A 12,819-nucleotide genomic window follows, 5' to 3' on the forward strand; every position below is an offset into this window, starting at 1 on the left:
AACTGCTTGCATTATCTTCTGTACCTGGCTTTAATCATGGACAACAGAGACAAGAAGTGGACTGGAAGTTAGGAACAGAAAGTTCTGGGATTGCTGCCAGCAGACTTCCTGGCTCATGAACACTGCACAGTGGTGCTGAGGAATGGTTGGGGTAGGGAGTAGGAGGGGTGGGGGGTGGAGTGTTGAACACAGTAGGGAGGGATTGCCTAGTAGCTAGAGTTTATGCCAGAAACTGAAGTTCAACAGAGCTTCCAGGGATAGGATGGACTTCCATAGGGGGGGGTCAGATGTGGGGTTTCAGTATAAATGGTCAGCAAGCATGGGCTTGAAGGTGGTTATAAGGTCAGCCCTAGTGAGTGGTGCAGACAGCCTAAATGTAGTCAGCTCCCATGCTCACTCAGTATAGCATATTTGGTGATGCATTCATTCCACTGGTTGCTGTAATTTAGGATGGCTGAAAACTTTTCTGCTCTTTTTAGCAGAAAACTGGATTTTTTGATTAAATGAAAATGTTTGTTTAATGAGTTAGGGGAATGCCAAGATGATCATACATACGCTTCTATTATGTTCTTCCTTCTGCACCTCAGCTTGACTCTTTTCCATACACAGGCTAGAGATTTGATTTTTCAGAAAGCATTACACAGAATTAAACCAAGCCATTTAACACAGTCTTGTTTGTAAAACCCCCCATCTTTCCCAGGCTTCTTTCAAAGACAGAGTAGCATGCAGTTTCTTTAAAAAACAAGCACTTAATGTGCACAGACACTACTGCAAATTGTAAAAAAAATAGCAAATCATTTTCAGAATATTATAAATAAATTTTAAAGAGAATTTATTAGACGGTAAATCTGCTGAGGTTCTTCTTATTGACTCCTGCTCTCTATTGCTGTGACTTTCATTAAAAAATATGGTTGAAACGTGACATCTATACCTTTCTGTTTTTTGCATGCACCTATGAACTCCTATTTTCTACTTTGATTTTCCTTCCAAGATGGTTTCTTTTAGTTTCCATGGTGTGACTCCAAGAGGTTATAGATGTCACCTAGACCTTTCAGACCTTAAGAAAAATGTCAGTATCTCAGTCCTTTCTAAATGCTTCACAGCACTATTAGCAAATACTCTGGGGTCTCCACCAGTAGCAACATTGGTTAATAATTGACTGAGTTTCTCTCAGCTGCTAGTGAAACATAAGTTTTTAGCCCAGTGATTCTCAGCATTTTTAGACCAGAGGCACCTGTCAGAAAGTGTCAGGTCTTAGTTTTCACTTGTTTTTTGACTACAGAAAAATAACAGAGCAATTCTCCTGTTGGAAAGAACTCAGAAAGACAGTGACAGGTCAGAATGTTTTTTTAACACTATGGATCCCTATTTAATATCTTTGGTTTTATCCTGTGAATCATGTTTGCATAACCAACAGTGCTAACTTCATGGGACATCCTGGGGCATCCTTAAAAGGACTGCAAGGCACCCAGGGTGCGTTGACACTCTAGCTGAGAATCAGTGCATTAGCTTATACTCAGAGTAGCACATGTTTTGGTATCAAAGTTCACAGCAAGCATTTGCTGTTACTCTATAAGGCTGCAGGAACCTCAGAACATTATCTTCTCCCTATAAGCTCAGGTAAGAGTGTACAAGCTTGCACTGCATTCAGCTTTTTCCTGTTCTCTCTTTAACAGAGAGAGAGAATCTGAGTGTAAAACAGTTCACTAACAGTTCTCTTTAAATTCAACAGGTTGTTTCCCATTGGGGTGACAGTTGCTTCCCTCTCAGGTCTGTATCGACATCTATAAACACAGTGGATTGAATGTTATTCAAATGAAGGGGTTCTGTAGCAAGCAAGGTTGGATTTGTGCTTGCCTGTACTGAAAGTGGTACAGGTATTCAGGTAACTAGAATGCCTCACACTAGATGCACATTGGTAGGGGAGGGTGGCAGGTAATATGACTGTGGAGGGGGCAGTGATATGCCCATGCCCTACCCCTACCCCTCACTCCCCAGCCACACCCTCGCCCTCCAACCCTGCTGCTGCTCCTCACTCCTAACACTACCCCACTCCCCAGACTATGCTGGTGCTCCTCACTCCCAATCTGTAGCACCCCCCCACCCCTGCTGATACCCCTTACTCCTGATCCATAGCCCCCTGGCACTGCCTGTGCCACATGCTCTGACCCACAGTCCCCAGCCCTGTCTCCCCGGGTGTCCCTCACTCCCAAGCCACAGCCCCACCAGCCGTGCTGGTGTTCCTCACTCCTGACCCACAGCTCCTTGCTCTTTGCAGCCCTGCCGGTGCCCCTCACTCCTGACTCGCAGTCCCCCGCTCCCTGCAGCCCTGCAGTGTCTCCCTGTTCCACCCTTGCAAACACAGGCACTGGCCCTTGTGCTGCCGGCCCAGGCACCCAAAGGCCCCCCTGCCCTTCTGCAGCTCCAGCTTCACCATGCACCCAGGACACTGTGCTTCCCCCAGCACTGGCAGGCACCTATCCCCTCCACACCCCCCCCCCCCACTGACAGTCCCCAAGCCCTGGACCTCCAGCCCCTGCCCTGTGCAGACTTACCTGAATACATTTGCTGGGGCTGGTCCTACCACCATGTGATGCCTCTGCCTCCAATCACCCTCCCCAGCTCCGCCCAGCCTCAAACAGCTCCTTGCTAGGGGAAGCTGAGAAATGTCAGAAATAACTTCGATGTTGAGCAGAGCAAAATCCCAGGCATTTTTTGATATTTTAAAAAACCGCACAGATGAAAATGGAAGGACTCAGAAAGAAGACATATTCAGCAAAACCCTATGGTAACCCTACATGTTGGTCAGGCAATTAACAGTCTCTAACCCACACTCTTCCCCCTGGTTCAGGGGAACTCAGTCCTCCAGAGGCTGAGGGTGACTGGACATATCTTTCCAGTGGCTGGCCCAGAACAAAAGCTCTTCTGACAGTATGAGGAGCAGCTACTACCAAGCATCTCTTGTAACTGTCATGCCCTTGTTTCTGGGCACTTTTAGCTGAGTTATTTTGCTCTGCACTTCATGCACATGTGAAATCCCAGTTAAAATGCATATCTTTCCAACAGCTTATTTCCTCTCCTTTGGATCAACAACATCACATCATCCAACCTGGAGTAGGAGTTACATTTGCAGACAGTACCTGCTTGCCTTGCGTTGGAAAACCAAAAAATCTGCAGGCTCAAATTGGCTAGCTATGGCAGAAAACTTTCAAAAAAGGAAATGCTTTTGGTGCTCCTCCATGCAGGCTTAACAGGGGTTGTTTGATACATGCGGCCCTCTCAAGAAGCCAATAACTACTATGCCACGTATACTAAATTAATTTATAGCAGTGGTTGTCAGCCTTTCCAGAGTGAGGCCAGAGTGACCCACCTTGGGACAGAGGTGGGCAGGTAAGCTCTAAGACCAGGCTGCCACTGCTGCTTCTTTCTGCCACAGTAAAAGGGAAGTGCTCACTGCTGCTGTGTCTCCTGGTTGTGGCACGGGGAGGGTGCCTACCAGTGAATGCTGCCAAAGCCTCCTGCCACTGAACACCATCGAAGCTCCATGTCCAGGGGCTGGATCCAGTGGCTCTGAGGGCTGGATAACTTTCTGACCCCATTTATAGTGACTTCCTCTTGTGAAGCTTCAGAGCAGAGGCCTTGAGCAAACTGATAATGCAGCCTTGTGCTTCCTCTCATTCCATTGATATGTGGAACAGCCTGGTTCAAAAGATGCTCTAGGGTGTAAATGTGAACATCCGCGTTGTTGTAAGGCTTCAATTTCCTGTGAGGGGACTTAATACGTGCCAGGCCTCTACTGGAGGGCCTCCTCTAGTGCTACCATCATGCCTTCCCAAGTGCTTTTCTCCTCCTCTAAGATGTTCTCATGTAACACAAAAGCCTGGCACTTAGCTACATTGGCATGGTGTTATCTCCATCAGAAATAGCTTCAAGTATAAACATTCATCTGAGTCATCCTTCTAAATGTGGAAATCCATAGCAGAGCTGTGCACCTCACACAGAGTCATTCTAACAGGCTTCTAGCTTTGTTGGAGACACAGAGAATGAGAAGCAGCCCTTTACACACACAGCACAAGCCTCCTACCCTCCACCAACTCCCTGCTACAGAGGTCTGAGACATTCTAACTTCCCAAAGCTTGTTCACCTTTGTTGACCTTAACATAAATTACTGAAATGGTCCAAGGACAGTGGTAAACAAGTGCTCCTTAGCATTAGTATCAATTCTCCTTTCTATTATTAACAGCATTAAGTCTAAACATTTCAGTAGTGGGTCACAATTTTTGATACCTTGTTCGTTTGAGTGTCTAACTTGAGGCACCTTCAAGGGAGTTGATTTTCAGCAAATGCTGAATCCATACTCCTTGGAAAATCAGGGCCTTTTTGGCTGTCTCAAGTTGTGGTGTGGCAACAAAGAGATAGCAGTATCTTGATAGGGCTCTAGAGGCATGAGTTCAAGACTTACTCTGTAACTGGGGTTGAAGGCTGCCACTCAGGGTCATTCAAGCTAGGAAGTCACAGGCATACCACTGGCTCTGGAAAATGGCATGCCTTCCCTGTATAGGCCCAGATGGCTGTTAAGCTTGGGTAGATTTTTCCCTTAGGATGCCTCAAGCCTATCTCTCAAAATCTCTTAAAAAGGAAAGCCTGGATTCTTAGCCAAGATACTTTAAAATGCCACATCTACTCAGGTTCCATGGCATCGTACAATGCATTTGAATAATCTAATCATTCCAAAATGTATTCAAAGTACCAGGAATGAATCATATTACAGTCTGAGCCTTTAGGATACTCAAGCTGGAATCAAATGCAAAGCCCATCAATCTGATATTTCATGGACACCTGCACTCTGTTTCTTCATATAAGCATTCTGGCTTCTGGAGGCATAAATCTTAAGACCTTTCATGCACCGTAGGCTTGTTTAATTATGCAAAGTAAAATCTCTCAGAGATCTATTGAAAAAAGCTGAAGAACTGTGTACTTCTGTGGTAGGTTCTACCAGCTGTTTTCTATAGTGAAGAGCAACATTATTTTCAATCACTAGGTGGAGATATTGTTTCATTTATTACTGCAGAAATCTCCCATTGACAGTATGAAAACATGGCAGGGTTTATGGTAAAGCTGAAAATGGACTTACCTAATAATAATAAGATATAGCACAAAAACTGAGTTACTTGGAGGCTTTAACAGAATATAAGCAGAGGATAGCAACACAGAAGTGCCATCCTTCCTTCCCATGCACCTCTTTTAAAACAGATGTTCATGTATATTTTCTGTGTTATGGATACATCTACTGTATTTATCAGGAAACAGAAACCTCTGAAATGCTAATTTTTTGGCACATGAAATGTATGCTGTTAATGCAAATCACACAAATTTAGGCTCATTCGGATTTTTGAAGTCTGATTTTTGTCAGTGGACTCTGGGGCACAGCTAAATGCCTGCTTGGCATAGATACCCTTCCATTAGCAGCTTCTTTAGAACAAGTTATTGGCAAGGTTTAGGAAGAAGCAATTTTATTCTTTTTACAGGTATTCCTTTAGGAGGGCTCCTGGAATTTGGATAGCTTCTGCATTGCAAATGAATTGATTCCTTTAAGAATTACGTATTGTGAGTGACTTTGTATGAAAATTCTCCCTCCCGCACTCCGCTCCACACAGAGCCCTTTTTGATTTTAGGAAGCATATCTTTAGAGAATCCAACAGTCCAGTACTCTCACAGCTTAGTGTTAGTCTTTGGAGAGTATGCCCTTTCCTCAGACCTGCTCAACAGTACTGTCATTTTTCCTTCCCTTTTCACCTGTACCTCCACATTAAATGAGACATTTGTATCCTGACATTTTGCATGTTCCTGTCATCATGCAGAAAATCATGCAAATGAATATCAAGCTGTAAGTGAAACCACGGCGTGAATCAGTCACACCACTGTCATTTACTCTGAAGTCAGAGGCTGGGTGCTGAGAGTATGCATCAGAGCTATTCTAAGCCAGGTTGTTCAAATGTTGTTTTCTGTGATGCCCACAGCATCAACGAGTATAAGAAAGCAGCCCTGCTGTACTGTCAGAAGAGACCAGTGCCTGGGATAAAATGTGAAAAGAAAACCAGTAGGTAGTCATGTGCTTGTAATCAATGGTTTGTCCATTAATCTCCTGCTAACCATCTCCTGACAATAAGGCAGCGTGTTCAGACCAATAAAACCAGCTCCATGACTCTGTCTTCAACATACTAGATTTTATTCCTGAGTGCTGCTAGTAATTTGTAGGGGCATTTTCCTCTATCATCTTTCTTACAGATGAAAGGCAAATGGGGGTCAGGTTTGAAAGCATGGTTCACATATGCAATGACAATAAAAATGGCTGTTGGTTACCATTAGCAGGTGAAATTCATGCACAGTGTAACTCCATAAAAAGCAAAGATGTTTAGCTGGTATAAGCCAGAACAGATCTACTGTCTTCAACAAAATTGGACAACTTGATCCAGTTATGAATCTGGCTTAGAAAGATTCCCAGAGATACATTTATCCTCTCATCTCTCCATGTTGTCTTAGTCAGACCTACTTATTTTTTTCTGAATCCTCCCATTCACTGACCCAATCTTCCTGCTGTTCTCCCCAATATTTTCCCCATTTTCCCAGCTGCTAGCATTACAGAGACAGTGGAGCTAAGAAAAAATGAGCTAAATAATACCTCATGCATCATCAACAGAATCACTGGATAAATTCCCAATCTCAAATCTTTATTGTCAGCAATGATGTTCAAAGTAGAAAAACTACATCTTAATTTTCAGGTAGGAGGGTGAGATACATTGCTGGCAGTCAGAAATATCTTATCTGTTGTCAGTAAACTAAGCAGATATGACTCCAGATGATACCTGGAGGATATATTGTAATCTTTCTGCACACATTACTTGTATTTGCATTTACAGACTGTAATTCACTATGATGTGAAATGCTTCACAAGACATTTGTATGAAAGATTTTTCACAAAACAAGCAAACAAATGTATTGTCAAGTTATAAAGCTAAGCTAATGTGATCTGGAACTCATTGGGGGAGACAAAATGCAGAATGCTCAGATGATTTTTTTTCTAGTCCTAACTGCATCTAATGTAATGAAATAAACAGAAATATATGGGGCATAAGTTAGAGGACTAACTTGGAAGATTTCACCCATCTCTTACCAGGTCCTCAGATACTTCACTGACATTATTCCACTGAAGTTATGCTAGTTTAGAATGTGGTTTAGACATTAGTTTAGAAGTTATGCTATAATCTTAACTTTTCCTCCCAAATCACTTGATTAGGCAGAATGGGAATTAATGAGCTACAATTCATCCATCCCTCCTCAGCATTGATCTGCACTCATAACTGTTTATGGTTCTCTACTTCAGTGTCCTGTCTGACAGCACTGATCTTGTACAGAAGGCAGAGGGCTATATTCTGAGAGGGGAATGATTTTTGTCCCCTTTCTGACTTTGTGCCACATGGTATAAAGTGTTTCACAGTGAGGAGCTTTGCCTTAAAAATAAGCTTCTGTCCAGAATTTTTTTCATACTCTATCCCCTATTTCCTTGAAAGTCAGGCAAGGTTGCTATATACAAGAAATAAATAAAAAGAGCAAAAGCGTGAAAAAATAGATAATGAAAGGAATGGCTGGGAGCTAAATCCAGAGAACTTCAAATTGGAAAATAGGATGTACTGATTTTAACACTGGGGTGATCAACCACTGGAATAAGCTACCAAAGGGAAGTGCTGGATTCTCCATCTCTCAGTATTTTTAAGGCAAGTGTGGGTACTGTTCTGGAAAAGCTGCTTTAGTTAAACCCCTGATTTGGGGGCTTAATGCAGGGATAACTGAGTGAAATTCTTTTAGGAATTCAGGCTAGATGATCCCAGGGTCCCTTCTGGCCTTACAGTTTCTGAATCTGTAAGGCTAGGGACAGAAGTTGCACATAAACCAGTTTAAGTGATCAGAAACTGGTTTAAACCTGTAACAGAATAGAAGTTAAGTGCACATAAATTAGTTAAAAAATGGCTGAAACTCGTTTAAGATAAACCTGGTTGAACGTAGGATCAGATTTAACTGATTTGCGTCATACTGGTTTATGAAACTTCTGTCCCAGACCCCTTTCTGGTTCAAGTTAAATCAGAGTCCTTCAGCATCCCAGCATGCTTTCCAGCCCTGGGCTAGGCTGTGCTGTTTGCTCTGGAGAGCAGGGCTGACCCCACCCCTCTGCTCCCTAGCCAGAGCAGTGAGAGCTGGCTGATAAAGTGTGAGGGGGGCAAGCCCGGCTGGGGATGTAGCCCAGTCTGAAGGGGAGGGACTGCCCCTTATCTGGGGGGCCAGGCAAACCCTGCCTGGGGCCTAGGGCCAGGGAGGGGGGTTAAACACCCCTTCCCCCACTCAGACTTACTTCTGGCTGCAACTGTAGACTACAAATCCTAGAGCAGGGGCAGGCAATTATTTTGGGCAGAGGGCCGCTTACTGAGTTTTGGCAAGCCATCGAGGGCCACATGACAGGTAGCCCAGGGCAGAATGGCCTGGTGGGCCACATCTAGCCCCTAGGCCGCATTTTGTCCACCCCTGTCCTAGAGGCACCTGGAAGCAGGATGATGAAGTGATGAGCAACCCTGCAGAGTCCTGCTGCTGTAATTCTGGACTGCAAATCCCAGGGACCTTGAGGGCAGCAGAAAGAGGAAGTGAACACACAGCTAGAGAGCTGTACTGTAGTGTCCCCTGGCTTCTGGCCTGAGCCACTGCAAATCAAAGGTAAACGTCTGTTCATTTCTGTTCCAATTTAATCTGTGCAGTTTAGATTAACCTGCAAAACTGAACTGATTCAGCTTCCAGGCTTTTGACTATCTGTACCTAGCCTATATGGACAAAAAATGGAATGAAGGATGGTAGCTGAAGGTAAAACAGCCAAGGAAGGATTAACCGAACAGAGACTTGGAACCCTAAATATTAATGCAATGATTTAAGACGAGAAAATGACTTACAAAATGAAGTCCTGAGTTAAGGCCCAGTGAAGTCAGTGGAAAGGCTGCCACTGATCTCAAACAGCGTTGGACTAGGCCCATAAAAAATAAATCTGATAATTGAACATTTTGGAGGCTCAATATTTTGAAAGCATTCAAAGAAGATAGTGGCCAGAACTTTCAAACTTGAATGCTTAAAATTTAAGTGTATATGTATCTGATCAGAACCTCTGAAAATGGGGCCACTGAGCTAGGTATCTGTAAGTGGGGTGCTTAGTTAGCTGGCTTCTGTAGGTAAGTTTTGCTCCCTGAAGAGCTTCTCAGCCAGTCTTCCCAAGTAAAACACAGTCTTTAAGCAACAAATGGGCAAACAAACTAAAAACCAAGCCCTTCTATCCTGCCATGAGCACAAGTAGAGGAGCTTTTGGTTCTGGCCCCAGCACCGCGTGCTGTTCGACTCACAGCTTGCTTCCTCTTCCCTTTTTCTTACTCTTCTGGGAGTAAGCTCCCAGTCGGTCACTCCCTACTTACCCAAATGGCCTACAGCTTGGCTTTCTTAACAGGACTGACAGTTTCTCTTGAAAGGGAATAAAAAAGCCAGAGGCATCTTTGACACTGCTTGTTTTTACACTTGGTCATAGAATTAGGAGCGAAACAAAGAATTATCTTGGAGGTAAACCTTCTTTTAAAAATGTGTGCATAGTTCTGGGCCAGAAAGAATGTCCATCATTTATATCAATATTGTGAACTGATTCAGTGGAGCAGCTGCTGTGGTCCTGAAGATGCAGGTTACAAACTGCTTGCACATATTAACCACCTGGGGATAACTGGAAATGCCCATTGTTATCTGCCCGAAGCAGGCATTTGTTAGAGCTGCAGCACATTGTGATGGATTAGCTCAGAAACTGAAGGTGTCGGGTTGTGTTTCATTGCGTCTCCTTTAGCGTAACATGGCACAGTGGGAGCTTTTATTGCAGCGATTTAGAGAGCAGGGATCTAATTTGTAATGATGCTGCAGGGATGGAAGAGAAGAAATGGTTAAACACTCACTGTGCCTGCGAGATGGTGCTCACTGTCACTCACAATGTATTCCAGTCACATTCCTCAGCTTTGAAGGATTTCTAGTTTGCTGTGAATTCAGTATATCTGTGCATCCAGGGGCTGGGAGGGTACTAATAGCACCTGGAACAGGGGCTTGCTCATCAAATACACACCAGACTGCTGCTGCAAAGGACATCTTTGTAGTCCCTCTCTTTGTATCTCTCCATTCACTTTCTTTTCCCTCTTGCATCTAACATCTCTACTTTCAAGGCCCTTTCCAGCCTCTCCCTTTCCTATCTGCCAACTCTCTTCCAGCCCTGAGATGTTGACTCGTGTCTGTAATGAGCCTACATTGCCAAAATCCATTGCTGACATGTGCTGAGCCTACTGCTTGGCACACTGATTAATGCTGGCTCATTCTCTCTTTGTATGCTTTCCCCTGTCTGTATCTATTTTACCTTCTCTTTCTTTTTTTTGGTGCTTGTATAATGTCTAGCACAATGGTATCTTGGTCTGTAACTTCACCACAGTCTACATCCATTGATATCAGGATAGTTTTATTTTCATTGCAAAGATAGGAAGGCATTTATGTTTTTCAATCTGATGGGATATTTTGCCTTTGAATGAAAGCTTGGTTTTTGTAGTAGGTTTGTTGTAGTAGGTATGACTTTATTAAGGTTTTGGATCCTTTGCAACCTGAATCCTATCTGTCCTGCTCTCACACCACCATGATGTCCTCTAGTGAAGGAAGTTTTCTTGCTTCATGGTGAGGGTTGGGAAGGAAGAATTAATGCAGCTTTTGGGAGAATTAACTGTTCATTGGCTTTTCAGCTGACATGAACGGCACAGGATGAATATCCTCTTTCTCTTTCCCCAGGAATACCTTACCCTTTTGTCCTAGGATAGGGATAGGCAAAATACGGCCCGTGGGCTGGATCTGGCTTGCCGAGGCAATTTGTCCAGCCTGTAGCAGGTCCCTTGGCCCTACCCAGCCCAAGCATAGGGGGCAACCTGGGCCATGGTGTGTATGGCTTTTCCTGCTGGCTGTGCCTGGGTGCACAACAGGGCTGGGGTGGCACAGCGGCCAGACGTCATTTTCCAGCAGCCCTGGTAGTGGCTTCTTCTGATTGCTGTTGCCGGACCTGTCCCTGCTGCCCAGGCACCCTAGCCCATCCCATGTGGTCTCACTTGGGTAGGGTGCATGGCTGGGAGGATCGGATGGGGCTGCAGGTGGGCAGGTGGGGAGCTGCATCCAGGAGTGGGATGGACAGGTGTGGCTGGGGATTGGGATTGTGATCACAGGGCAGTGATAGCACGGGGCTGGGACAGAGTCGTGATCTGCTTCCTGTGATGGGTACCAGTTCTGAGGGAAGAAGCATGCAGGGAGCAGATCGCAGCTCTGCCCCAGTCCCAGTCCCACGCTGTCACCACCCTAACATCCTGATCCCTAGCCCTGCCCACCCATTCCACTCCCAAACACTGCTCCCCACCCATCTGCAGCCCCATCCCATCTGTTCATCTGCATGCCCTGTCCATGGAGACCCCGGGATCACAGGGCAGTGACAGCATGGAATTGGGGCCTGGGCCCAGGGCAGAGTCACAAGTCTCTGTCCACAGAACTGGTGCCCATTGTAGGGGCATGTGGGGAGCAGATCATGGCTTTGCCCAGGCCCCGTCCCCACATTTTCACCACCCTGCAATCCTGATCAAGGGGGGTAGGTGCTGACCTGGCCCATGACGGCTCACTAAATCTTTGTAAGTGGCCCTCCAGCCAAAGTAATTGCCCACTCCTGCCCTAGGAATACCTGACTCCATGGAAAGACAGAAGTGCAGATAAACAGCAAAATGGCCTGCATGGAAGGGACTTCTCCCAGAATGCGAACCTCAGGAGAGCGTAGCAGTGTACACAGGTGTGACAGTGAGTGCATTCACGTATACTGGGTGGAGTGAAACTGGAAATACCGATTAACCCATTGTCTCTCCTGAGGAATGAGAAAAGGATAAATGTGAAGTGGTGTATTATATTCCTTTTATTAGTACGAAATACTCATTACACTGTTCTTATGTCATCAAAGGGCACAAATACTCCGAGATCATATGGGCATCTTTTCTAAGGAACTCTGGTAAATGAGCAGAGCATTATGCCTTTGACATCAAACAAGAAGTATAAAAGAGACACCCTTTAATTGTTGAAATTTTAATTAAGGAACTAGCTGAAAATATTACAATGATTTCAGAGCTAACTCTGCAAAGGCGATGCAAGGGGAACAGCATTATGAGTTTGTGAAAATGCACATCTCCCAGGAGAGACATGGTATGTGCATGCTTCAAAGAGAAACTTTCTAATGGTGAAAAGGGAAGGCTTAAAAACAGTTTCTCTGAGGAATACAGAGCTCCCAGGGCTAAAATGGGGCAACCACCCAGCCTCTTGCAGGCACATATGGAAATTTAAGCAAATACTCACATGAGTGTATTTAGGAATAAGAAAAGGAGAATCCAAGCAAAGGTAGCTAATGCCTGTTTATGGCACTGCATCCAAGAATGGGCTTTGGATATTCATCTTCACAATGTTTGCAGTACTGCTGTTAAATTCAAGACCGGTTCACCAATGGGGAGAAATCAGCTTTGTAAAAGAGATGAGCCCCCTACCATCTCCTAAACCCAGATTGGGAGCACAAGGCCAGTCTGTGGCCAGATTTGGCCCATAGCCTGACCCCATGTACCAGATCTAACCTACCGGGTTGGTCTGATATGGGTGCCACATACAGCAGTGTGTGCTGCTGCAGGTAGCACTTCATGCCAAATG

The 12,819-nt window shown here is 44.8% G+C and overlaps 1 long non-coding RNA gene across 2 annotated transcripts in view; it reads left to right on the forward strand.

Moving 5' to 3' along the window:
* The first annotated feature begins 1,020 nt into the window (after positions 1 to 1,020).
* LOC109283912 (uncharacterized) overlaps positions 1,021 to 12,819 on the forward strand; it is a 28,393-nt gene continuing 16,594 nt past the window's right edge. For both annotated transcript variants that reach the window (XR_002091231.2, XR_009460516.1), the window contains exons 1-2: positions 1,021 to 1,620; positions 1,733 to 1,885. This is a non-coding gene — a long non-coding RNA (uncharacterized LOC109283912). The remainder of the gene's footprint in view (positions 1,621 to 1,732; positions 1,886 to 12,819) is intronic.

The sequence above is a fragment of the Alligator mississippiensis genome, chromosome 3 (assembly GCF_030867095.1).
Source record: "Alligator mississippiensis isolate rAllMis1 chromosome 3, rAllMis1, whole genome shotgun sequence".
In the NCBI taxonomy this organism is placed as follows: domain Eukaryota; kingdom Metazoa; phylum Chordata; order Crocodylia; family Alligatoridae; genus Alligator; species Alligator mississippiensis.